The following is a 25,603-nucleotide window of genomic DNA, read 5'->3' on the forward strand; positions in this document are numbered from 1 at the left end:
ATGTATTCGCTGACCTCGAATTCGTTATATGAACCTTTTTTCAGATCTCTCCTCAAAAGAAAAAAAAAAAAAAAAAAAAAAAAAAAAAAAAAAAAAAAAAAAAAGTATTATTGATGGCCGAAAGACTAAATGGTAATTATGCAATATCTCAATTAAGCTAGAAGGAGGAGGAGGAGGAGGAGGAGGAGGAGGAGGAGGAGGAGGAGGAGGAGGGAGGAGGAGGAGGAGGAGGAGGAGGAGGAGGAGCAACGAGTGACCCAGAAAAAAAAAGACGGCCCATAAATCACAAAGTTTCATCATTAATAATGTGGTAATGAGCCTCCCATCTCATCGGCCATATTTCATGCACGGGGCAGATTAAAACCTTATTCTCCAACCTAGATTTGACAGCGCATGTCACTAAAGGCCTTAAATCTCTCTCCAAATCGAAGCTGAAACAGAGCCTCGAGATATAGGCTGCCGGTGCGGGCCATCATAGGCCTCACGCGATGTTTTTTAACTCGAATTAAGTTGAGAGCTATTCCCTTAAAGTACTCTATCTTTAAGGGATTTTTCCTTAAAGAGTCATGTAGGTATTTAAGCCAGAACTCCTTTCTCTACGATGTTTTCATCTGGTTTGTTTATATGTAAATCGAAGAGGAATAATACAGGTTCATATTACGTGTGTTGTGGGATGGTGGGGCTTTGCTTTAAAAAAAGAAAAAAAAAATTGTAATGAGATTTAATAATACAGGTTCTCATTTTACGTGTGTTGTGGGATGGTGGGGCTTTGCTTTCTAAATTTTAGTTTTTTTTTTTTATTTGCAAAATGGGTAATGAGATTTAGATATTACATGTTTACACATTGTAGGGGAAGGGTCCTTTAAACGTTGAATTTTTATTAAGGGGATCACTTTTGCTTATATTTTTGGAGACCAATTTTTTGAGACAAAAATTATTGTTTTATGTACTTTTCTCAATATGAGAAATTGCATATTGATTACTCTATTATTATTATTATTATTATTATTATTATTATTATTATTATTATTATTATTATTGTTGTTGTTGTTGTTATGGTGTTTAGGTTTGATAAAAGCCTTATTTTTTGGCTGCCTTTTAACTATTTTTTTTTTGTGTGTGTGTCTGGCTCGCTATTATTTAACAAAAGCTAACTTTTTTGGTTGAATATTATTTAACAAAAGCTTCCTTTTTGAGCTGGCCACTATTTAACCAAAGGTATATCTTTTGGCTGGCAGCTACTAACCAAACCTTCTTTTTGGGCTGGGTACTATTTAACAAAAGCTACATCTTTGAGCTGGGTACTGTTTAAAAAAGGTTTCTTTTATGGGGGGCGGGGGGGGGGGGCTGGCTATTTAACAAAAGTTTCCTTTTTTTTTTTTTTTTTTTTTTTTTTTTTTTTTTTTGCTGGCTGGCTGCTTAATAAAACCTTTTTTCTGTGATTAACTATTTAACAGCTTTTTCGTCTGGCTATTTAACAAAAAAATAATTTTTTTAGGTTGGATATTGAACAAAACTTATTTCGATATGTAAGTTTTTAAATAAGGTATTCTTTAGGCTACTCTATATAGACCTTAATCTATTCAAAGATGGATAGAAATGGGATATATAGAGATGAAAAACTTGATAGACTTGCTTATTAAAAAAAAAGATAAAATCGAAGCAAACTAGAGATTTCGAAAGAAAATACAGCATGAAGAGACAGTAATAGTCACCGAACAGATTTCTTTGAAGATGTTAATCACTGGAAATTCGAGATTTTGTGACTTGAACACCTTAGATGCTTTGTCTGCAAAGACCTATTATTATTATTATTATTATTATTATTATTATTATTATTATTATTATTATTATTATTATTATTAATTGCTAAGCTACAACCCTAGATGGAAAAGATAGATGCTATAAGCCCAGGAGCTCCAACAGGGAAAATAGCCTAGTGAGGAAAGGAAACAAGGAAAAAATAAATATTTTAAGAACAGTAACATTAAAATAAATATTTCTTATATAAACTGCAAAAACTTTAACAAAACAAGAGGAAGAGAAACAAGATAGAATAATGTGCTCGAGTGTACCCTCAAGCAAGAGAACTCTAACTCTAGAAATACAAATGAAAAAGTGATTTGCGAGTTATATTTTTTACAATCACTTCTAAGATACTGAAGTGAAATTAGATGTGGCTTTGCTGAAAAAATTTAGCTCTTTATGAAACTTTCTGCATCAGATCAGAAGAGTTATATTTTACCAATGTATTTGATTATGTAGTGCGATAATCTACAGATGTTTACCCCAATGTTTATTTTTCGTCAGATAACATTAATAGTTAAAAGATCTCTCACTTTACTTATCTTAGGGCCTGTTTTTTTTTTTTTTTTTTTTTTTTTTTTTTTTTTTTTTTTTTTTTTTTTTTTTTTTTTTTTTTTCTATACAGCAGGGGAACCCTACTCTCAACAGGACCTCCATAATCATTTTATCATGTTCGTTAAAAAGCATTCAACATTTCGCACAGCCTATTGCTCGTCTATTGTTAAATCGTCACTATCGAAGGACTCACAGAATAAGAAAGTCTTCAGTTTCCTCTTGAAAGCCTTAATATCTTCAATCATTCGGATGTCTAGAGGAAGCTTATTGTTTAGTCTCGGGGCCGCATATTTAAAAACTCTAGACTCTAGAGCCTACATTAGACATATATCTAGGTTCCAATAATTTAAAACCATCTTTAACTAATGTGATTATGAAGCAAATGCAAACAAGCACAGTAAATTGCCAAAGAGCACCCATTAATTTTTTTCACTTTTCATCCTCCACCAAGAGAGAGAGAGAGAGAGAGAGAGAGAGAGAGAGAGAGAGAGAGAGAGAGAGAGAGAGAGAGAGAGAGATATATGTTTTCATCTCGCAGATAAGTTGCTAACAAGTATCCACACTAATGAGATGCATTAACCTTTATTTTGACTTTGTTAACCCCTTTTTAAATTATGCTGTCATTGCCCATAAAATAATCCATTTGCTCCCAAAACTACATCTATAAACCTTTCTGTACTTGAATATTCACGTATGTTAAGAGACAGCTGTAAGGGAGATTAGCTCTTATGTATGTTCAGTAGCGTTCTCCTGCCTTTATTGCTTACATATATGCATATTAGAGCCTTGGTAACGATCGCATTAAATGTGGGGTGGCCGTTTATAACATGTTCTTTGTGAATAATTTCCAGGAGGCCCTATCGGCTCGCTTTTAAAGAAGCCTCGTTTGACCCACTCAGTATCTCCCGTTGATTCGAAAAGTCGAATCACGTTGTACCGGCGATTAGCTGTATTTCATATCTTAAAGAATTTTCATATTTCCGCCATACAATACATAATTTTCCAGTTTTTTATTTATATATACCTGTAAAAATCATACGCTTCATTACGCTTGGCGAGGGTCCGATCCCCGAAATTCGGTAGCTGGGAGAGACAAGGTCATAAATGTATAAATTCGGATGATAACCTTATTCGGGTCACTGATAAAGGGGTCACTTAAAGTTTATAATCCTCGTTAGAGAGCGATAAGGCCAGTTGGGGGGAAGCCGTGCGCTACGTAGGTAGTCCATAAGCGCCGATGCGAAGCGATATAAAACACCATGTATGAACTTTAACGGTCGTGTTCTCCTCGCTATTTACCTATCGGGTACACGATGAACAACAGCGTATTAGCACCTGTAACGTCGTCATGAAGAGGCCAGCTTTTAGTGGCCGTGTTTATCAACGAAACGCGCCGCTAGTCCTGCCGCCTTCCCAGAATGCATTTGCGATTCCGCTAATATTCAAAACCGCCTCTATACGGCCGATCGCCGTATATAGACTCCCGCCACCCGTCTTGAGATCTGATTTTAATTAAGATATGTTTTTCGGGGGAGGTTTAATTGTGCGCCGTAGCCCGGTACGTCTCTCCTTCAGGCCTGTGTTGCCTCTTAAAGGTGGGGATGTTCGCGTAGGCTGTTCGGCAGAGAGAGAGAGAGAGAGAGAGAGAGAGAGAGAGAGAGAGTCCATCTGTATTCTATTATCGACAATAATACTTATTAGTTGTAATTACAAACAAAGGCCATTGAGAGAGAGAGAGAGAGAGAGAGAGAGAGAGAGAGAGTGTGTCCATCCTTATTCTATTATCGACTTCTATTATCGACAATAATACTTATCAATTGTAATTACAAACAGCCCGTTGAGAGAGAGAGAGAGAGAGAGAGAGAGAGAGAGAGGAGAGAGAGAGAGAGAGAGAGAGAGAGAGTCCATCTGTATTCTATTATCGACTTCTATTATCGACAATAATACTTATCAATTGTAATTACAAACAGAGGCCATTGAGAGAGAGAGAGAGAGAGAGAGAGAGAGAGAGAGAGAGAGAGAGAGAGAGAGATCCATCTGTAATCTATTATTATCGACAGTGATACTTATCAATTGTAATTACTGACAGAGCCCGTTAGGCTATGCCCACAAATGTTATTCAATTTTCCAACGCTCTTTGTTCTCCCAAACACTTCCGTTACTTAAATAAGAAAAAAGGATATGAAATTTGAAGAGGTAAAAGTTCATGTACCACAGATCATTATGTTTAAATTGCATGATCTTTAGATATGTTGGAAGAAATCATTTTGTCTTCCTAAATCGTATTATAAGCCTACTGATATAATTTGCAACAAACACTTCTAAAAACTAATAATTGGAGATAATTGATATTAGGTACAAATATGACGTTAACATGCATATTTGAGAACATTTATTGCTATTATATATGGAACTTTATATTTAAAACCAGACTATCAAATAATAATGAATAGAATTTTACTTTTATTTTAAGGACTGCTTTTCTGGTCCTATACTGCAGGGGAACCCAACGCTCTACAAGACCTTTTGTAATTCATATTATGGTATACTGTACAGTCAAATATAAATGTGCTGTCGTCTCCTGCCACCACTGTAATCCCCCATATCTATAGATTCCAGAATTTCAGGCGTAGAAAACGTGTATACATAGTTGTTAGGGAGGAGAGAGACTGGGGGGGGGAGTACTTGTTGGAGCTGTGAAGGTTGGGTGTGAAAGGTTGGGGAAGCAGGGAAAATATGTAGGAACGTAAATTCAATATATTTCATACGTTCCTAACTCTATCGTTATAATGATTCTCATTTATAACTATGTGGTACTGTATATGTGTTGTTACTTTCTATACCATTCTTGCAAACAACTTGACAAAAATTATCGATATTTTAATCAGTTTGACAATGTATTTTCTCCCTACTGGAAAGTCTTTCATAAACACAAGCTAGGAGTCTCTCTCTCTCTCTCTCTCTCTCTCTCTCTCTCTCTCTCTCTCTCTCAAGAACAAGGCCAATACATGTCTTCGTTATCAAGTTCTTAAATCCGCAGAATTTCTTGAAACAGACAATGGTATCAATCTAAACTACTGAATTCCCATAATTCAAAACCTAAAAATCTGAAACAAGCTTTGGGTGTGGTGTGAGTGGAAGTGGACCACAATCAGGACTAAAAAGCAGCATAAAGCATAAGGGAAAATATTACTAGTTGATAAAAATTTTCTCTGATGCAAATAGACACGTGTCGACAGTGAACTTTACGCTAAAAGTTTTGGCTGCGTCCCATCTACCCATAAACTGTTCTCGCTTTTTTCGCCTTCGTTTTCTTCCATCTTGCTGTTTAACCACTAGCACTTCGGTGGTGAATGGCCTAATATGTTCCAGCTCTGGGTCCTATATCCTGAATTTATGAATCAAATTCAATCCAGAATATCTATCACTCTTCTACAATCTTTTTGGGATTGACATCATGATATTTGTTTAAAAGACCACGCTCTCCATATACTGCCAAATTATGCAAAGATATTATTTTTGTCTATTACCTTTTTATAATTTAAAACAATTTGCCATATGGGAATCAAGTTAAGATTATATAAAACTAGAATTATAAACTAAAAAAAACGAGTTTGGTGTCCTCACCAAACGACCTGGAACTTGACATCGTCAACATAGTCAACCAAACGGAAGTTCTTCATAATTATGCTTATAGCTGTAATTCATCTATAATGTTGCCAAAGCAGTTTAATATCATTGTCTTGAACAAACTTGTCGATAGATGTCGTTATAGTGATGTGTTTAACTTCATGTTTTTTATCCTTGGATGGTTCGTTGGGGGAGGATACAGTAGAGTGAAATTGCAAAAGACTTAACAGACAATTACCATTACCTAAGCAGCTTTCCAGTGACCGCCTTGTAAGTTCCATTGTATTGTTTATTGTATATAGATTTAGTGTTCATGTTTATATATATAAATGTTTATTCTTTATTGCGTTTTGAGGTTCTGATGCAGTATTAATATGATTATAGAATCCAGCTTTCTTACCTAATTACTGTAAGGACAAAGGTCTTTTACTTAAGACTTGTAACATATAATTCAGAGAGAGAGAGAGAGCGAGAGAGAGAGAGAGAGAGAGAGAGAGATTAGATTTTGTTGAAATATATTTGTAATTTATGTATTTTGCATTCTAATTGATATGCGATTGAACTTATTGAACAACCCAGCAAGAGCCAAGTAGCGCAGTGAATAGGGTGTTATTTGATTAATTCATTTCATGCACAATCGTAAAAATAAATCCCCAAACGATATCATATAAACGGAACCCTGTAACACTAAGGTGTGATGGTTGTTTAGTGCGGACATCTCAAAAAATAGTCAAGTTAACTTTTATACTTCCTTTCAAAATACTAGGATGAAGATTAGTGATTAAGAAAAGGGGTGTTTTTGTGGTCATTGTTTGTGTAATAATGGTTCGAAAGTTTTTTTTTTTTTTTTTTTAATACAGATATCTTCATTGGTTCTGTAATTGGTTATTGAAGGAACGGTGTTTTTTTTTCAGAAAGGAATTTATAGTGTTGTATTCTTACGATACTTTTTGAACTTGGTCAGAAAAACTTGAAACTTGTTAAGAGTTCTGTGTATGTTTATGTTCTGGTATTTTTGTCTGATGGTGAACATGGCACGAGAGATTTTCGTAATATTATAATTTCATAGTACTGTTATAGTATAGAAATTGAAGTGACAGTGATGGTCTTACTGTAGTACTCAGGCTGGTCAAAGTTAATCATGATCATCATCTCCTCCTACGCCTATTGACGCAAAGGGCCTCGGTTATATTTCACCAGTCTTATCTTAGCTTTTGATTTAATACTTCTCCATTCATCATCTCCTACTTCGCACTTCGTTGTCATCAGCCATGTAGGCCTGGGTCTTCAAGTTCTCCAAAGTTAATCATGAGTTTTAAATTGAGTTTTTGTTATTAAGCTTGAAAGTTTGTTGGATTTTTAGTAGGTTAATAAACTGGCTAATGAATTGTAGTTTCCGCGTTATATTAGAGTAACTATAAAACATATATGCCATTAGCTATGGAAATTCTTCCTTATTCAGTTGATAAGGCCATTCAGCTAGGCTTGAGACCTGATGAAGCTAATGAATATTTTAAGAATATGTTGGATTTTACGATAGGTTTATCCCTAATTTTAGCAATTAATTATAATAATAATAACAACACGGTACTCGAGAAGAAAAGCAAGAATTATTTTACCATAGTCGATAGTCAAATTAACAAATTAAGTGCTTCAAGGAGCTTAAACAATATTTGTTCCTGCACTATATATAGTGCAGGAAACTTGAATTGGTAACACCAAAGATTTATGCAATCCTGAATTGGTAATACCAAGGGTTTCTGCGAACATGAATTGGTAATACCAAGGGTTTCTGCAAACCTGAAATGGTAGCACCAAGGGTTTTTGCAAACCTGAATTGGTAGCACCAAGGGTTTTTGCAAACCTGAATTGGTAGCACCAAGGGTTTTTGCAAACCTGAATTGGTAGCACCAAGGGTTTTTGCAAACCTGAATTGGTAGCACCAAGGGTTTTTGCAAACCTGAATTGGTAACACCATGGGTTTCTGCAAACCTGAATTGGTAACAGGAAGGCTTTCTGCAAACCTGAATTGGCAACAGGAAGGGTTTATGTATATTTATATTGGTACACCAGGGGTTTTTGCCAACCTGAATTGGTAACACTAAGGGTCTCTGCAAATCTGAATTGGTAACACCAAGGGTTTCTGCAAATCTGAATTGGTAACACCAAGGATTTCTGGAAACCTGAACTGGTAACAAAAAGGTTTTCTGCAAATCTGAATTGGTAATCAAAAGGGATTCTGCAAACCTGAATTAGTAACACCAAAAGGGTTTCTTCAAACCTGAATTAGTAATACCAAATAGGGTTTCTGCAAACCTGAATTAGTATCACCAAAAGGGTTTCTGCAAACCTAATTAGGAACAGCAAAAGGGTTTCTGCAAACCTAATTAGGAACAGAAAAAGGGTTTCTACAAACTTAATTAGGAACAGCAAAAGGATTTCTGCAAACCTAATTAGGAACAGCCAAAGTTTCTGAAAACCTGAATTAGTAACACGAAGGGTTTTTGCAAACCTGAATTAGTAACACGGAGTGTTTCTGCAAACCTGAATTAGTATCGCCAAAATAATTTCTGCAAACCTGAATTAGTATCACTAAAAGGGTTTCTGCAAACCTGAATTAGTATCACCAAGAGGGTTTCTGCAAACCTGAATTAGTATCACCAAGAGGGTTTCTGCAAACCTGAATTATTATCACCAAAAGGGTTTCTGCAAACCTGAATTAGTCTCACCAAGAGGGTTTCTGCAAACCTAAATTAGTATCACCAAGAGGGTTTCTGCAAACCTAAATTAGTATCACCAAAAGGGTTTCTGCAAACCTGAATTAGTAACACCAAAAGGGTATTTGCAAACCTCAATTGGTAACACAGAGGGTTTCTGCCAACCTGAATTTTTAACACCAAATGAGTCTCTTCAAACCTGAATTAGGAACAACAAAAGGGTTTCTGCAAGCCTGAATTAGGAGCAACTAAAGGGTTTCTGAAAACCTGAATCTCTAACACAAGAGTTTCTGCAAACCTGTATTAGTATCACCAAAAGGGTTTCTGCAAGCCTGTATTAGTATCACCAAAAGGGTTTCTGCAAACCTGAATTAGTAACACCTAGGGGTTCTGCAAACCTGAATTAGTAACATCAAAATGGTTTCTGCAAACCTGAATTAGTATTGTGAGGACAGAAAGACAAGTGGAGAGAGACTGGCGATTTACTAAACTTGCAACGGTCACTATATTACAGAGTGAGGGCGGAAAAGTAACCCCGGAAGGGAAACGGTTCCAACCGTCAAAATCATTGTTTTTTATCAAAACAAATTTACAAATACTAAGGCGTTAGCCTAAGGATATATACAATATTATTCATCAAAATAAAGCTCTCAAAGAGCGCAACATCATGATACAAAATCCACTGTGTGGAACAAATAGTAAAGTTACAATTATCAGAAATGTGTCCAGGGGGAGGAAACACAAGTAAAACGATGTCCTTACAAGTACTTCCCCCCAGACAGCGAACATCGGAGATGGTTGATGCGATTAATCCCTGTATCGTGGAGTGACATAGTTCCCCTCTGGTGCTTGAACGGAGGGGAAGGTTGCTCTGCTTTGGAGGAATCATTTTCTTCTGTCGTTGCGTGGTTTTCTCCCGCTTGGTGGATGATTTGTTCTGAGGCGGAATCCTGGGTGTTGTTCTGAGGCGGAATCCTGGGTCTACCAGGGCCCGCGGTGATCTCGTTGCTTTCAAGGAACGCTGGTTTTAATCGGTTGAACGTCGTCCAATTTTCTTGTCCGTGGACATTCAAGAGGAAAGATTTGGCTGTTCTTCTGATGACCTTGTAAGGGCCGCGATAAGGTCTAGTCAGGGGTTGGCGGTGAGCATCGACCCGGATAAAGACATAGTCGCAGTCGTCTAGGTTCTTAGGCATGAAGTGTCTGGTCCTGTCCTCGTATGTTTTCAGGCATGGCCTGAGTTTCCCAGCGATCTCTCTCGGGTGATTCTGCTTGGTGTCATTGATAGTTGCAGGGAAGAACTTGCCAGGTACTGTAAGCTCCTCGCCGTAGACCTTCTCCGCAGGGGAAGGTTCGCCATCTACCCAGGGAGCGATGCGAAGGCTAAGGAGGACCCATGGGAGTTGCGCTTTCCTATGTTCATCCGTACATCTCACCATCTGGGCTGCCTTGAGAGTGCGATTTCTCTCAACCATGCCATTCGCTGCAGGGTTGTATGCCGTCGCGCTGTGGAGTGTCGATCTCATCAGGTTTGCCAGAGAGAGCCAGATCTCTGGCAAGGTGGAACCTCGGTCTGATATGATATCGTCGGGGACACTGAAGCGGCTGATCCAACTCGACAGGAGAGCTTCGGCGCAGGCATGGGTGGTTGCTTCGAACATCGGAGTAAACTCTAACCATCTAGTGGAGCGGTCGATGATCGTCGGGAGGTATCTTGCAGAACCTGAAGGCGACAGAAGTCCCACGACGTCCACGTGGATGTGTCCGAATCATCTCTTGGGTTGGGAAAAATTGCAAGTTCTCGCCCACTCTGGGGCGTCTCTCTTGATCCCTGGCTAGATGAATTTCTCGGATAGTAGACGGGCTGTAGTGCGACCCGAGGGGTGTGATAATCCGTGGATGACGTCAAAGATCTTCCTTCTACAGGAGGCAGGAATCCATGGACGTTGGCGCCCTGTGCTGGTATCGTAGAGGATGGTTTCCCCGGCCCTGCCGAGGCAAATGTCCTTCATATATAGCGTTGATGTTGTCGTACGATAGCCCTGGGCCTCTGGGTCGCTCTGCTGTTCTATGGCGAGGTTGGCGTAGTCGATCCCCAGGTGGACTGCTTTGATCTCGATCCTGGAGAAGGCATCGGCGACGGGGTTCTTCTTCCCCGGTACGTAGCTGATAGTGCAGCCAAATTCTGCGATGGCTGCCAGGTGTCGTTGTTGGCGAGAGGACCATGCGTCTGAAGACTTTATGAAAGCGTGGAACAGGGGCTGGTGATCCGTCGCGAGCATGTATTTGAAGTGGCGGACGGCAAGGTAGATGGCGAGGAGCTCCGTGTCGAACGTGCTGTATCTGGTTTTCGCAGGTTTGAGTTTCTTGCTGAAGAAAACCAAGGGCTGTGGGTAACCGTTGATGATCTGTTCGAGGACAACACCGCAGGCGACGTTGCTGGCGGCGTCGGTAGTCAACTTCGGGGGGGGGGGGGGGGGGGGGGTCTACTGTCGTCGTGGTACACCAGGGTGGTGGCTTTGGCGAGGGCGGCCTTCGTCCTGTCAAAGGCGTGTTGCTGCAGGGGACCCCAGACGAGCTTATTGGCTTTTCCCTTCAGGATGCGTGTGATGTTGGGGATGAAGTGATGGTAGTAGTTTACCATCCGCAAAAACTCCTGAAGGTGCCAGATGGTCGTTGGGTTGGGAAGGTTTTCACAGCGTCTAACTTGGTCGATGTGGGCTTCACGCCTGCTGGGGATATTTGATGTCCGAGGAAGTCCACCCTCTCGGCGCCGAATGTGCACTTGTCGAAGCGCACGATCAAACCATTCTCCTGAAGGCGTTTCAGCACAGCGCGGACGTGTCTCCAGTGTTCCTCTTTTGTCCTGGAGAAGGTTTAAGATTTCGTCCACATGGCAGACACAGAACGGCAGGTCCCCCAGGATGCTGTCCATCAATTGTTGAAACGTTGCCCCAGCAAAATATGAGAAGGTGTAGGAGCCGAACGGCGTTATGATGGCGGTCTTAGGCACGTCCTCTGGGAACACAGGAACCAGGAAGTATGATTTAAGAAGGTCCATTTTAGTAAAAATTTTTGCCCCATGAAGGGTGCTGGTGAGGTCTTGCATGTATGTTCGGCAGAGGGTAGTGGTCTGGCATTGTGATCAGGTTAAGGTGCCGGTAGTCACAGCAGGACCTCCATGTCCCGCCCGGTTTCTTCACCCATGGGGAGAGGAGACGCCCAAGGACTGGGCGCCGTCTTGCACATACCCATCCGTTCCATGTCTTCGAAGGCACGCTTAGCATCTTTCAGCTTCTGCGGCGGAACTTGGCGTGCGTGGGAGGTCCCGTTGCGTTGTTGTGGTGGTAGACCCCGTGCTTGGAGGGGGACCACGGCGACTGTCGAAGTTCCGGCTTAAAGACGTCAGGGGAATGCCTGAAGAAGGACGGCGGAGGGCTGCTCTACAACGGCGGAGATGGGTGTTAGACCAAGACCAGCTCTTAGTAGGCGGGTTCGGCATGTCCCGGTGTTGATGAGGCGTTTCCCGGCGACGTCGACGAGTAGACCATGGTGAGCCAGGAAGTCTGCGCCCAGGAGGGAGGTGTCACATCAGCGATGGCAAAGGGCCAAGAGTAAAATCAGCCCATGATTGAGATTTTAAGCACCCTAGTCCGTTGGCGGCGTGAGCGAGGGAGCATCACTGCTAGGCGCACGGTTTAGGTTGGCCTGTGAGGGAGGAAATGTTGACTGCATACAGCCGGTATCAACCATAAGCCTACGGTTTGATACGGTGTCGAGGATGTAGAATCCGATCTTGCCGTGATCTACTACTGCGGCTACGGTTGATGTCGGCGGGGGCTGGCGTAAAAATTTCTTTGGAAACTTGCAAGGGGCTCTGCACTTCATTGCGTTACTCCCAAACTGCTGGTGATAGAAGCACCAAGTTGGGTTCGGTCTATGGTTCTGCCGCATCGGCTGTGGAGGTTTCTTCTTCATCAGGGCAAGGAGTTCGTCGTTGTGAACAGAGGGCGCCGCCGAGGAGTCGAGGGATGAGCAGCTGAAGGAGGATGATGCGCCAAGGCGGGAGGCCTTGGAAGCTTCGTATAACTTCTTTACACTTGACAGGAGGTCATTCATCGGCAGGGTGTCGGTATCGGTGAGCTGGGCTCTCATGTCCTGCGGAAGGCACCGAAGGAATATTTTGCGAGATAGGCTTATCTCTTGTCGTCGTCCATTGCCATCGGTCTCGGGCAGCATGAGAAGTCCAACCAGTTCATCCCACGCTTCTACGGGAGAGGTGTCGCCCATGGGTCTGTTGCTGAAGTCAAGGACTTTCTGTGCCCTTGCCAAAATGGAAAGTGAGTACGTCCGGCCTCAGGAACCAGGAGGCAGTGTTGTGCTGTGAGAACAGTGGCAGCTTGACTTTGGGCACAGCTAACTGTTGCTGGGTTTGATGGGCTGGCTGGTTTCGTCATGATCAGTTGATGCATTGGGCCAGGGACGTGAGCTGGTTATGTCAGATATACTTATCGTTGCTGCCTCACGAAAACTGAAGTGTGGGATACAGCCAAAAGACGTCTTGAAGCGTTAATGGCAAAAGGAGATATACGATGGTAACGCAGCCGTAATTAGTCCGTTAATGGCAAGCCAAAACTGCTATATGTTACCAACTTCTCCGGGGTCACCAGTTGTGAGAACAGCAAGGCGAGTGGAGAGAGAGACTGACGGTTTACTGAACTTGCAAAGGTCACTATATTACAAAGTGAGGACGGAAAAGTAACCCCGGAAGGGAAACGGTTCCAACCGCCAAAATCTTTGTGTTTTTTATAGAAAACGAATTTACAAATACTGAGGCGGTAGCCTAAGGAAATATACAATATTATACATTGAAATAATGCTCTCAAAAAGCTTAACATCATGATACAAAAATCCACTGCGTGGAACAAATAATAGAATTACAATTATCAGAAATGTGTCCAGGGGAGGAAACACGACAGGTAAAATGATGTCCTTATGGTATCGCCAAAAGGGTATTTGCAAACCTCAATTAGTAACACCGAGGGAAATTCTTTGCCTTCATTACTTTTCTCCTCTTATATGTATACTGTACCAGAGGTTACTTGTGCATACAAGAGCATAGGTGAACAGTGCACTAGGTTAGGTTCTGAGGTTGCGATTGTAAGATGCATCTTTGTAGAGAAAAACTCCATGTTAGATTGGATGAGAAGCGATGTTTTCAGTGCACCAAAAGGAGAAATTCTTCAATAAAAAATATAAAAAAGAAAATTCCTGGAATTTTGCCAGAGAAAAATGCAATTGCTAAATGCAATGTTTAGGAAGTCCTAAGAGAAATTGATAATTCTTTTGTACAGAAGCTATAACATACATTTTACTTTGATAGTACGGAATGCAATGGTAAGGCACCACATTTCACTTTGATAGTACGGAATACAATGGTAAGGCACCTGATGTTGCTAAAGTAAGTGTTACTCCTTCAAGTCCATTCTTTCTTAAAGCAATAGTGCACTTTATTGACTTCCTAATACTGGTTACAGGTGTGGGGTAAAAGGATTTCCAGTGGTAAAACAAGGAGGAAAATTTAAGAAATGTTCCTCTTTACCTGGAGGTTCTGATATGTTCCCCTTTACCTGGAGGTTCTGATCACAGAAATTAACCCTGGGTTTGCGATTCTTATCAACCTTAATGCAAAAGGTGTTGTCATAGGATAAGCAGGAATAGTTGAAAACTCTTTTCCATGCAATATTTTCTAAGGGAAGAGAAGCTGGCATCTTGAGCAAGGAGCTTCAATCACTTGTCATAATGGTCACTCAACCTGAATGAAGACAGGACAATTTTCTTGTTAGGAGGAATATCATTTAACATTTTTGCAATTGTCCTTGAAGAACAAACTCCTGCTGTATTTCTCTACTAAACCATCTCGGGATGCGTAAGGTGTGTGGCAGCTTACACAGTTTTTCAGACAGGTACTTGTCAGGCTTTCAATGTTGATAAACACACATGATCTTCATTGCTCTTCTCCCTCCCCAACAGTAGTGAACAATTCCCAACTTTCTAGATCTTGATAACAGAATGTCCCCAAGCCCCTTTTAAGCAGAATCCACTATTGTTTGATGTCTTTAAAGCTTTCAGTGAGGCAGTTATCCAGTAGAGAATCAAAGGCTCTTAAAAAATCAAAGTAACAAGAATAGTTATACTATGCAGGCCATCAACTATCTCTGCCAGAACCGAAACTTTAGGACATCAAAAGGTGCCATCTTTCTCCACTATCATAGTTTTGTAACTTGCATAAATAACCAATTTCTCACAAATTTGACTTCTGATCTTATTTTTCTAAATTTTTCACACCCATCTTTTAGTTTATGTACGTAAGATTCTAATACAGTAATGTTTTTTTGGGGGATAAAACTATTTATCAAAAGGAAATTGACCTGCTAATTGTTTTATATTATCACTTACAGGGTGAAACAAAGAATAGAGTGCTGTTTAGCATCCTCAGATGGTCTGCAACTGCAGAGTAAGGGCCCTTTCAGTGTTGATCAGAACAATTTGGTGTGACTATGACTTTACCTTGTGAAAACGAAGCCACACAAGATTAATAGGTTTGTATAGAAAAGCATAAGAAAAATTGTTTTGATTGGTTTTTAAAACCCCTATATGTACAGTAATTCTAGATAATGCTTCATTCGAAGTCAACTGTTGATGCTGTTTTGTTGCATTTCAGTATTGTATATACAGTACAGTACATAAAATAAATATTCTTTGCATCATCATAGTACATTTGACATATTAATTTTTTGGGCAATTTTACCCAATTATTTGGATTCTCAAGGGAGAAATTTATTTGTTACTAACATCAATAGAGTAACTTTATTTTTGTCTCTCGGTAGTTATTCCTCATACTGTACATGGTTAACAGTTTTATTGTCAATTTTAGTATTTTCATTAGCTTTATGTAACTGAAGCTTACTAGTGGTTTAGATTAGATATATGAATTTGGGCCCTATATTCCAGCAAGGACAATCAGGCCATGCTCTTGGTTTAAATCATTCGTTTCTTCTCATTGCAGTATTTTTCTTAACCATATCGTTACATGGACATCTGAACAGTGGGTAATCTCTTGGTATGTTTTTTTTTTTATTTTAATCCTTGACAATTTTTACCTTCCAATAGAGGGTCTTAAATTGAGACCAATATTCTGTGAAACAGGTCACTATTCCTGGGATAGGGAGTAATTGTTTACATCCCTGCAGTGGTTGTCAACTTTTGAAGGGAAAAGGATTTGATTGCCAGAAATGTAGATAATTAAATTAAGTTAGTTTCCCATTAATAAGTATTCACAATTATGGACTGGTTATCAACAGCTAGGAGGAAACCTATTAGCCTCTTCAGAACAAATTTATGAATATCATCAAGTTGAGAGTTGTGCTAACATACAATGCTATAATTCATGGTTGAATGAACACCTCTCTGAAAGGCCTTTGCACTTGTATAAAAAAATATATATACAATACTCTGTGATTTGAGGGTTGTCAGTTCAAGGTCAGACAAAGGGCTAAATGTCCTTACTAGTCCCAGTGTATGACCTAATTTTTCTGTCGAACAGGTTGATTGTGTCTCATTTCATAGTTTTTATATGGCCGAATTTGTTTCAACATTGTTATGGATTTTAATATTTTATTTATTTCTCATATAGATTATTGGTTATTTCTCCTTTTCTTTTCCCTACTTTGGTGATTTCCCTGTTGAGGGCCTTGGGCTTGTAGCATCCTCCTTTGCCTGTTAAAGTTATAGCTTGGCTAGTAATAATAAAAATATTAATAGCACTTTTCTCTTGAAGTTTGAGTTATTTTGAGAGAATTTTGGATCCACACACCATGTATATATAGTAGTTTGTAGACTTAAGCATACCCATCAGAGGTGTTATAAGTACGTATAGGGATTGGATAGGGTTTATGAATATGAGCTCTATAATAAGCAGAAGATGAAAGTAGAACTTATATGGAATCACATAGCAAAGATAAGAAGGCTAAGGGAATGTAGAGCTAGGACTACAGTAGTTCATTCAGTGTGGATATTCTTAGCGTGTCAAGCAGTATGGCTGGAACAGTGAGTGTAGATTTAGGAATGGGGGACCCTCAGCAGCAATAGAAGGATCCCTAGTGGCTATGTTCCAGGTTATTAAGGAGGAAATGTTGGAACATGAAAAGAATTATTCAAGAATCATTATTGTCAGGTAAGGGTGTTGGGTTTCTCTCAACAGTGGGACTCAAGGGCTACTACCCTTTGACACTAGAAAAAATAACCTCTTCAAGTTTCTAATGATAAGAAATCAAATTTTGATCAAATATGTTTTCTTTCCTCATAGGGCTAATTTTCCATGTTCCATGGGAGCCCTGGGGCTTATAGCATCCTGGTTTTCCAGCTAGGCTTGTAGCTTAGGTTGTTATGATAATAATAATAATAATTCAGTATGTATGTATTGTATCTCAAGTATATAAGTCCGACTTATGATTATGAAAATCATCTTCCGACGCATTGTACGAAAGAATTGATCTCATTCAATACCAGAGTACCTCCTGTATGCTTATATATACCCTTCTAGTAGGAAGTTAGTATTTGAGGACAGTCTCAATGACTGCCATGGAGTACAAGATGATGGTGAACAGAACTGCAAAGTCTTTCGAGAGAGAAGTTACTTTACAAAATCAGTTTTGGGACTTTTTTTCAAGAGGAACAAGGAATTTACAGTACTGTACAATGAACTGCACGTTATATTATGTTTTTCATGAGATATTTACATTGAATTCTTACAAAAATGTCTCCCTTTGTTTCAACTCTTCTGTGATGGGCCTTTTCGGGAGGTGGACATCCTAGCTAGGGTGACACATCGAGTTCCTTCCACAGAACAATCTCTTATTTGGGCCAGGGCCATGAGAGTTGACAGTCCTTAGTCCACCAACCAGCCAATAGCGAGTACACCACCTCTGAAGTTTCAATCACAAGGAAGGCTGAAACCCCTTTAGAGGATCGATCACATTTTTTCGACCCAGACTAGGCAGGAGACAGTTATACATCTAGACCTCATTCTGTTGTCTAGCAGTGCAATATCTGGTGAGAGGCAAACTCTCTCAATTCCCTGACGTCCAATCTATGGTTCCTAATGGTTTGGTCCTGAAAAGGGTAAGAGGGTAGTAGCAATGTTGGTATTTCTTTAGGGTCTACAGCATTCCTTTGTTCCTGATTGGTAACGTCTCTGCTTGGTGTTTGTCAGTCGGGGGTTCGAGCCCCGCTCAGACTTGTTAGTGCTATTAGTGTCTGCAACCTTACCATCCTTGTGAGCTAAGGTCTGTCTGCTGAGTCATCAGCTGCTTAATGATTTGACACTGATAGAACTAAATGCAATGGCTGCCGGAGAGATTGAATCTCACCCGGACTTGACTCTATGTATAACTGACCCCCTTAACCAAAAGAGGACCCAAGAAGAGACTGATGCCAACACCCAAGAGTGGACCAAATTCAACAGGAAAAAAAAAGCAAGCTAAAAGGAACGATCCCCATGCTGACAACAGACCCCTAGCACGCCCAGTTGGCAAAAGGAGAACAACAGCTGCAGAAGCTCAAACTATTGCAAAGAGCTACTATTTCATAGTAGTAGCCAGTAACTCAGCAGAGGCATTAAAGGCCATTGCAGCCTTTGAGAGGAAACATAAGAACCTCGATATTGTCGCAAAACCAAACTGTTAAGGGCAGTGGACTATCTCCATCAAGAATGCCAGAGCCCTAATTACACTCATAAGCACCTCTGACATCAACTTGAGAGAGCTTAAAGAGGAAGAGAAGATAAAGAAGGCTGTAGTTGTGGGTTACCCCACTGATATGATGGAGAGCTATGTAACTCAATTGCCAAATATAACTGTGGCAGAAAGAATGACAAGCAAGGCTGGCTACCTAACAAAAGCCATCCTTGTAACTTTCCAGGGGCCTCACCCCAAGAAAGTAGACCTAGGTATCTTCGGTACCTTCTGGGTAAAAAATATTACCCAGACCCACTGAGATGCTACCATTGCCAGATGTTTGGCCATCACAAGGACTAGTACCAGGCCAAATTTCCAACCTGTGCTGTATGCAGTCAAGAGACATCCAACTCGGGACTGCATAGACAAAAAGGTGGCAGGAATCCCAACTACGCCCAAGTACCCTAACTGCAAAAAGGGCCACATTGCCATGGCTTGGAGATGCCCTGAAAGGGTAGCAAGAGTAATTGCTGCCCTCCCCAAGGAGAAGAGAGAAGATCCTAGAGGAAGAATGGCTCCCAAACCTCTGCCAAGAAGGAAGTACTATACTCAAGAGGAGCTCAGAAAAAGCTCCAGAGCTAGATCCTCCTCTAGAGCACCAACTTCTACACCTCAGACCCCAAAACGATATTCATCAAAATCACAGTTCTGAGGGAAAGGCTCACCGACCTGGTCACACAAGCTGTGACTAGCAAAATCAGTGCTAATACCATAGCAGCTAGCATTGAAAAGGTCCTCATGGGTTTCCTTTCCAAACCCAAGTCCTTCCCCCCCTCTCACTCAGTCCAGGAGATCACCTCCCATGCCACATCATCCACACCTTCCACATCCACCACACCAGACCCCATCCCCATCATCCCATTCACCCACCCCATCCACTGAGGTCAAGGCAATTGCCTTTGCCCCCCAGGGACCCTAGACAATTTAGTTCAACATACACTCGGAAATAAGAGTCCTGAATTCGAACTTGGCTGGAGTGAGGCCAAAAATATCTTCCCTAATTGCAGTATGCAAACCAGAGGAGATAGATGTTATCCTGTTGCAAGAGACAGTCTTAACAACAGGTAAAAAACTCAGAATTGCAGGTTACAATGCCTACACCACACCACAGATAGGCACAAACAAAGGCTTAGTTACATTAGTTAGAACAACAATACCAACAAGGTTGCACAATCCAATTCCTTGCAGTACCAATGTAGAAACACTGGCAGTAACAATAACATTACAGAACCAAAAGATAGACATATGTAACATATACAGGAAAATAAACAGGGAAGACACAGGAGAGCTGCAACTGGCACAACTCTTTGCTCATGCAGAAAGAACACAAACATTTATATGTGGAGATTTTAATGCACATCATCCCCATCAATGACAAACCCTTCAGGGGAATACACAGCCTTCGCCCTGGAGGAATTTGAAGGAGTCGCCCTTCTAAACACAGGACAACCTACACACATAAGAGGAGGCAGATTAGATCTGTCTTTTGCCACAACAGCAATAAGACACCTAACCAGATGGCGAGTGCACTCAAACCTGATTAGTGACCACTTTGCCACAGTAACAGAATTGGAGATAGATACAACAGCTACCTCCAATTCCATCACCTCCACCAAGATGGAATCAAGACCTAGTAGACTGGGTCTGCTTTAAACTAGCCATAGAGGAATAGGCAGCAAGCTACAATCCTCCAGAGGACATAGATCAACTAGAGAAAGACCTAGTTGATGCGTTTCACAATGCAGCTGATAAAGCAATGCTCCTAAAGGCAGCAAGAGGAAACGACACATACAAGGACTCCTGGTACTACTGCCCAGAAGTCAGGAGACTAAATAGGGTTACAAAAATCTGCAGATGATGATCCACAGTAGAAAACAGAGAACTACTGCAAACAGTTAGAAATTAAACACAACAAAGAATCCATGAAATAAGAAAATAAAAATGGATGGAATGGTGTACAAACTTGTCACTACACAACACTCACAGAGTTATGGAAATGACTACACAGAGTAGCCGGAAAAAAGAAAACATCAGTTGCAACACACCCACACCCACAAGAGGAGGCAGAAAGACTTGCAACAGCCTTTGCAAACAGAACACTATCTGCTAATCTCTCCACTGAAACCATAATGTTGCAAGAGCAACTGGCGCCAGCCAGGTGGGAAGAGATTACCACAGCCTGCCAGCTACAGGATGACACAGACACCCCGTACACAATTGAGGAGTTGAGAGTAGTACACAAGACAGGAAAACGACACTGCGCCAGAAGCAGACAGGATCACCTACACAATGATCAAACACATGGGTCCAGCAGGAGAAACTGCATTCCTGAGGTTGATGAACAGAACACACTTTGAACACAAGGCCTGAAGCCAGGAGGCAGCAAGGTACACAGCTGATCCCCAAGCCAGAGGATCCAGGAAATCCTAGACCAATAGCCTTAGTATCCTGTATGGAAAAGACAGGCGAAAAAATGGTCCTAAACAGATTGAAATACAAAATTGGCACCCTACGCAAGCAGCTGTATGTATATCAGGAGGGAATTGGAACTTCTGAATGCATTACTGACGTTCTAAGCTGCATCAATCAAAAGAAGGCAACAATAGTCTTCATAGATTTTGAAAAGCTTTTGAGCTTGCAAGCCCAGCAGCAGTGCTGCAATCAGTGGCCAGAAAAAGAGTTAAAGGTCTCCTACTAGCATGGACTTAAAAACTACGTGCTAGGATGGCAAGCTAGTGTCAAATTCCAAGGAGTGACTTCGACTTTTCATGATTTGGAAAATGGCACACCACAAGGAGGGATTCTCAGCCACCTCCTTTTCAACATTCTCATGGAAAATATAACCTCACTCCAACTCCCTGAAGGAGTAGAGATATTTATCTATGCGGATGATGTACAGTGTGTGTAATTGCTCGGGGACCAGTCAGAATGGTCAGAATGCAAAGAGCACTGAATGCCATCAGTCACAAGTCGAATGAGCTAGGACTAAAAATAAACATGGGCAAAACCAAGGCTATGCCAATCAAAACCCCAAACCCCCTACACCCCTCACAATAGGAATGGAGCTCCTGCGTGGGAGGACAGTTACACATACCTCGGAGTTGTAATAGACAAGCAACTCACCTTCAGGGAGGAAGTCTAGTATCTCAAAGAAAAAGTGGATGCCAGACTGGCAGCAATGAGATACATGACTAAACTCATTGACGGAGCAAATGAGCATGTTCAAAAGAAATACTATCTAGCCTGTTCCAGAACGCTAGTGGAATAGGCCTCTCCAACCCTTACAAATACCCAAAAAGCCTCGGTAGAGGTTATTCAAAACAATGTCATGAGGTTCATGCTAGGAGCCCCAATATGGACAAGACTGTGCAACCTAAGGATAGAGACTAGACTACCATCCCTTGAAGACAGGATTGTAGAAAGAAATGCATCCATAATTGCAAAGATGTTTCTCTCAGACAGAGATCCTATAACCAAAAGGAGGGTGCGAGAGGAACTATCAAAGCACCCTGAGGTCCAAACCCCAAGCTCCTATGGCAAAGACCATACCAACAACATAAAGAGCTTGGACCTAACTGAAGATATCATGCAGCTAAGCCCAGACTCGGTGCAGGGCGCACTGCACATTCCACCTTGGAAGAAACAAGTAGCAACCTTCAGATATACGAAGCTTCCAAGAGCAAAGGAAGACTGCACAGCGGAGGAACTTAGAAATGCAGCCCAGACAGCAATCCGCTTAGCAGAAACAGCAGGGCCGCAAATCTACTATACTGATGGTACTGTAGACCCTGGAACCCTAATAGCGGAAGCTGGAGTTTTCTCCATTAACCTTACGGTCAGCTGGAGGACATCCAACAATGTCTCCCCCATGCAGACAGAGCTTGTTGCAATAAAACAAGGAATACAATATTCTATTGAAAATGAGGAAGGACCAGTAGTCATACATACTGATTCACGATCCTCAATGCAAGCCTTGCAACAGGAAAAGAATAAAGAAAACAAGGCCCTGCTAGCTGATATCAAGGCACTTTTGTATCAGCACAATGAAAGAGACAGACAAGTAACTCTAAACTGAATCCCCAGTCACATTGGGATACCAGGGAATGAGAAGGCTGATGAACTAGCCAAAAGCACCACACATACAAAATGTACAGGTGTACATACAGTTTGCACTACAACAGATTGAAAATAAAATAAAATCACATCTCAAAGACCATTTAATCAAAGAGCTACACAAGTGGATAGGGAATGGCTCTCTCTCCGCTGCATGGTACAAATGGGCCACGGAGCTAGAGCCTCCACCCATAGACAGATACACCCCAAGAGAGCAGGCTGTATGTATACACAGGCTGAAACTGGGATACAAGGCTAACTGGGAAATTGTGGACAACACTCAGACCCTGTGAACACTGATGTCACACCACAACAGGCCCTCTTGCACTACCTAGGGAAACAACTCAGCTGAGAGGTGATCTACAAATAGACACCAACTCACCACAGGCCTGGCAGGCTGCAGCCACACTGGGAAAAGTAATTGTTGAAAACATAGAGAGACAAAGACAATTGCTTACAAGACTACCTCCACCAAGTTAATAACCACAGAATACTCATTTAACCATCTCATTCCCCCCACCGTAAGGCCCTATTCATATCATCTGTATTTTCTGAACTTTGCTACTAAAAACTTTCTGCAAGGACCTTTGGGAGTAAAGGATTGGACAACCCCACCTGCAACCTTTCCCTACTATTCAAAAGCCTTACACTCCACTTTTCTAGCTACTATTATGTGACATGATGGCCTTCTCTTACTACCACCATCACAACTATCTCTACTACTGAAACCTTTTAAAATTTCCTTTTAAATGATCAACCTTCCTTACAATTTGCAGGTTACCTACGGCCCACCAAGGGAATGGCCCGTACCAACAGGAAATGTTGGCTTTAATTCACCACCACCACCACCATCGTCAACAGCCGCCACTGCCTGGCCTTAGCTTGGGTGGATTGGAGGCTTGGGTGCTTATCATATAATATATGGTCAGTCTCTAGGGCATTGTCCTGCTTGCTAGGGAAATGTCACTGTCCCTTCCCTCTTGTCATTCATAAGCAACCTTTAAACCCAGCTGCATTAACTTTATCCTTCTCTACTTGTTCCCTCTTCCTTTCTTCCATTTGGCTGTCCAACTGTTTTAACTATCTTTATAGTGTATCTGTAGGGTTTTCCCAAATTGTATTTCGTCGCTGAATGGCCTAACAGGTATTGGCGCTAGCTTTAGAGCTCTCACAATCCCCAATGCTGGCTTTTGAGTCAAATTTCATACATCCAAACCAATCCTAAGATTTTGGAAAGAAGGCTATCACCTACTATTCCCTCCTTGAGCCCAAGAGCAAGCAAATTTCCAAATTCATCCAAAAAATGTGGAGCTGCAGTGCATTTTCTTGTTTTTTAAATCTGACGGATGGAGTCCATTGTAGGACATTTCTAGAATGAATAAGCTCTCATAAAAAACGTAATTCTCCATGAAATTTAATGGTAGTGCAAAGGAAAGACTGGCTGTTTTCTGTACTGTACACATTTTCTTGTGCCCCTATCCAAATCAGAGATAGTATCTCAGGATATGTTGGAAGGAAAGGTGTTCCCATTCAAGTAGCTCACCTTTGGGTTAAAAGCGGAGCGTCTTAGGTCTTAACAAGGTCAAAGCTCCGGAAAAAAGGTAGGCTACATCTACTCTATAAGGAACGAGTGGCCTTTGGTACCAAGACAAATAGCTAGTACTAGGATCAAAAAGTGAAAAGCTGTTGAGATACCCAAAATTGATTCTATGCCTTCTCTACAACTAGCTCATCCTCATCAATCAAATTGACCTTGTCCTCAGCCCAGTTTATTCTATTTTTATTGATGATAATTGTTTGTTCCTTTCAGTTTCTCTGTCCTGCAAAAGATTCCAACCCTTCCTGGACATGTTCAAGTTGATGAATGGAAAATAAATTTAGTTGGCCTACAAATGAATGTGCCTTCTAGGAGCTATTGCCTCCTTAGAAAAGTGTATTCCACATGCCAGGATAAGGATGCTCTTCCAGTTCCATCTGATTAATCATTGGGACAGACATTTAGACCACAAGTCTGGGGATCAAGCAACGTGGTGGAAACATCAGTATTCAGCCTGGAGACGAGAGTATCAGAGTTACCGACCATCAGCAATGCCTTAACAGAAGGTTGGGAAGTGACAATAGAACATTTACATGACAGGTGTATGGAACAAAAGAAATGTAGATGAATTTTGATGAACTATAAGATGCTGGCAGTTTGAAATCAAAGTGTGTTGTCTGGTCGAAGGGACATTCAGATTACACATCTCGAGCTTGTACAGTATTGGGAAACTAAGGAGGATCCAATTGTAGACAGTTTTTCTTGGCAAAACCAAAGTTCCTTTCAGGGAAACAAAACATTCTACAAAATCAGGGATGAAGCCCAGAGAAACCCCCCTCCACCCCCTTGAATGGTTGACATCAAACAAAAGCAGTGAAGCTCACACATTTGCCTGACAGAAGCTGAGGCCTGGAGAAATGCTGTCTTCTGGGTAAAGTCCCTATTTGAAGCCTTTATCAAAGGTTCAACTAGGCTAGAACCTTGACCACATTCTAAGCAGGACTAACATCGACTGGAAGGTAGGATTGCTCATGGCTCCATATGAGCAAAGAGATTTCCTCTGAAGAAGAAAGGTTTAATTAGTTAAATCTAAAGACTTGGCTTGAGGCTGAGCAAAAGCCTTTTACCTTAGAAACGGAGAAGTTTCCTTCTGGAATTTGTACAAAAAATCTGCAATCATTTGAAGAGAGGCCTGGAGCAGAGATACCCCTTTCATGACACCAACCCTAATAGACCACTGTCGAGGACTTTCACAGGTATCCAGACATCTTGCAGTTTTCTGCAAAAATACTCTGAGATGCTGGATAACCTCCAAGCGTAAAGCTGCAGGGAAGTCATTGCGATGTGAAAGATCCTACAAGGGGCTGCTGTAGAAGTAGGTGTAGTTCTCCTCTCGGGACTTCTGAAAGCAGCTGCCGAAGATCTGGGTACCACTCACGGTGTGGCTA

At 41.1% G+C, this 25,603-nt stretch overlaps 1 long non-coding RNA gene across 2 annotated transcripts in view; it reads left to right on the forward strand.

Annotated features, from left to right (window-relative positions):
• The window catches only part of LOC137656092 (uncharacterized), a 254,131-nt gene extending 229,377 nt beyond the window's left edge, over positions 1–24,754 (forward strand). Inside the window, exons 3-4 of one of the 2 annotated variants that reach the window (XR_011046936.1) lie at positions 15,170–15,310; positions 24,429–24,754. This is a non-coding gene — a long non-coding RNA (uncharacterized lncRNA). Of the gene's footprint in view, positions 1–15,169; positions 15,954–24,428 lie in introns of those variants that run through there. The other variant, XR_011046935.1, reaches the window with a different exon arrangement.
• The last annotated feature ends 849 nt before the right edge of the window (positions 24,755–25,603 follow it).

The sequence above is a fragment of the Palaemon carinicauda genome, chromosome 17, assembly GCF_036898095.1.
Source record: "Palaemon carinicauda isolate YSFRI2023 chromosome 17, ASM3689809v2, whole genome shotgun sequence".
NCBI lineage: Eukaryota > Metazoa > Arthropoda > Malacostraca > Decapoda > Palaemonidae > Palaemon > Palaemon carinicauda.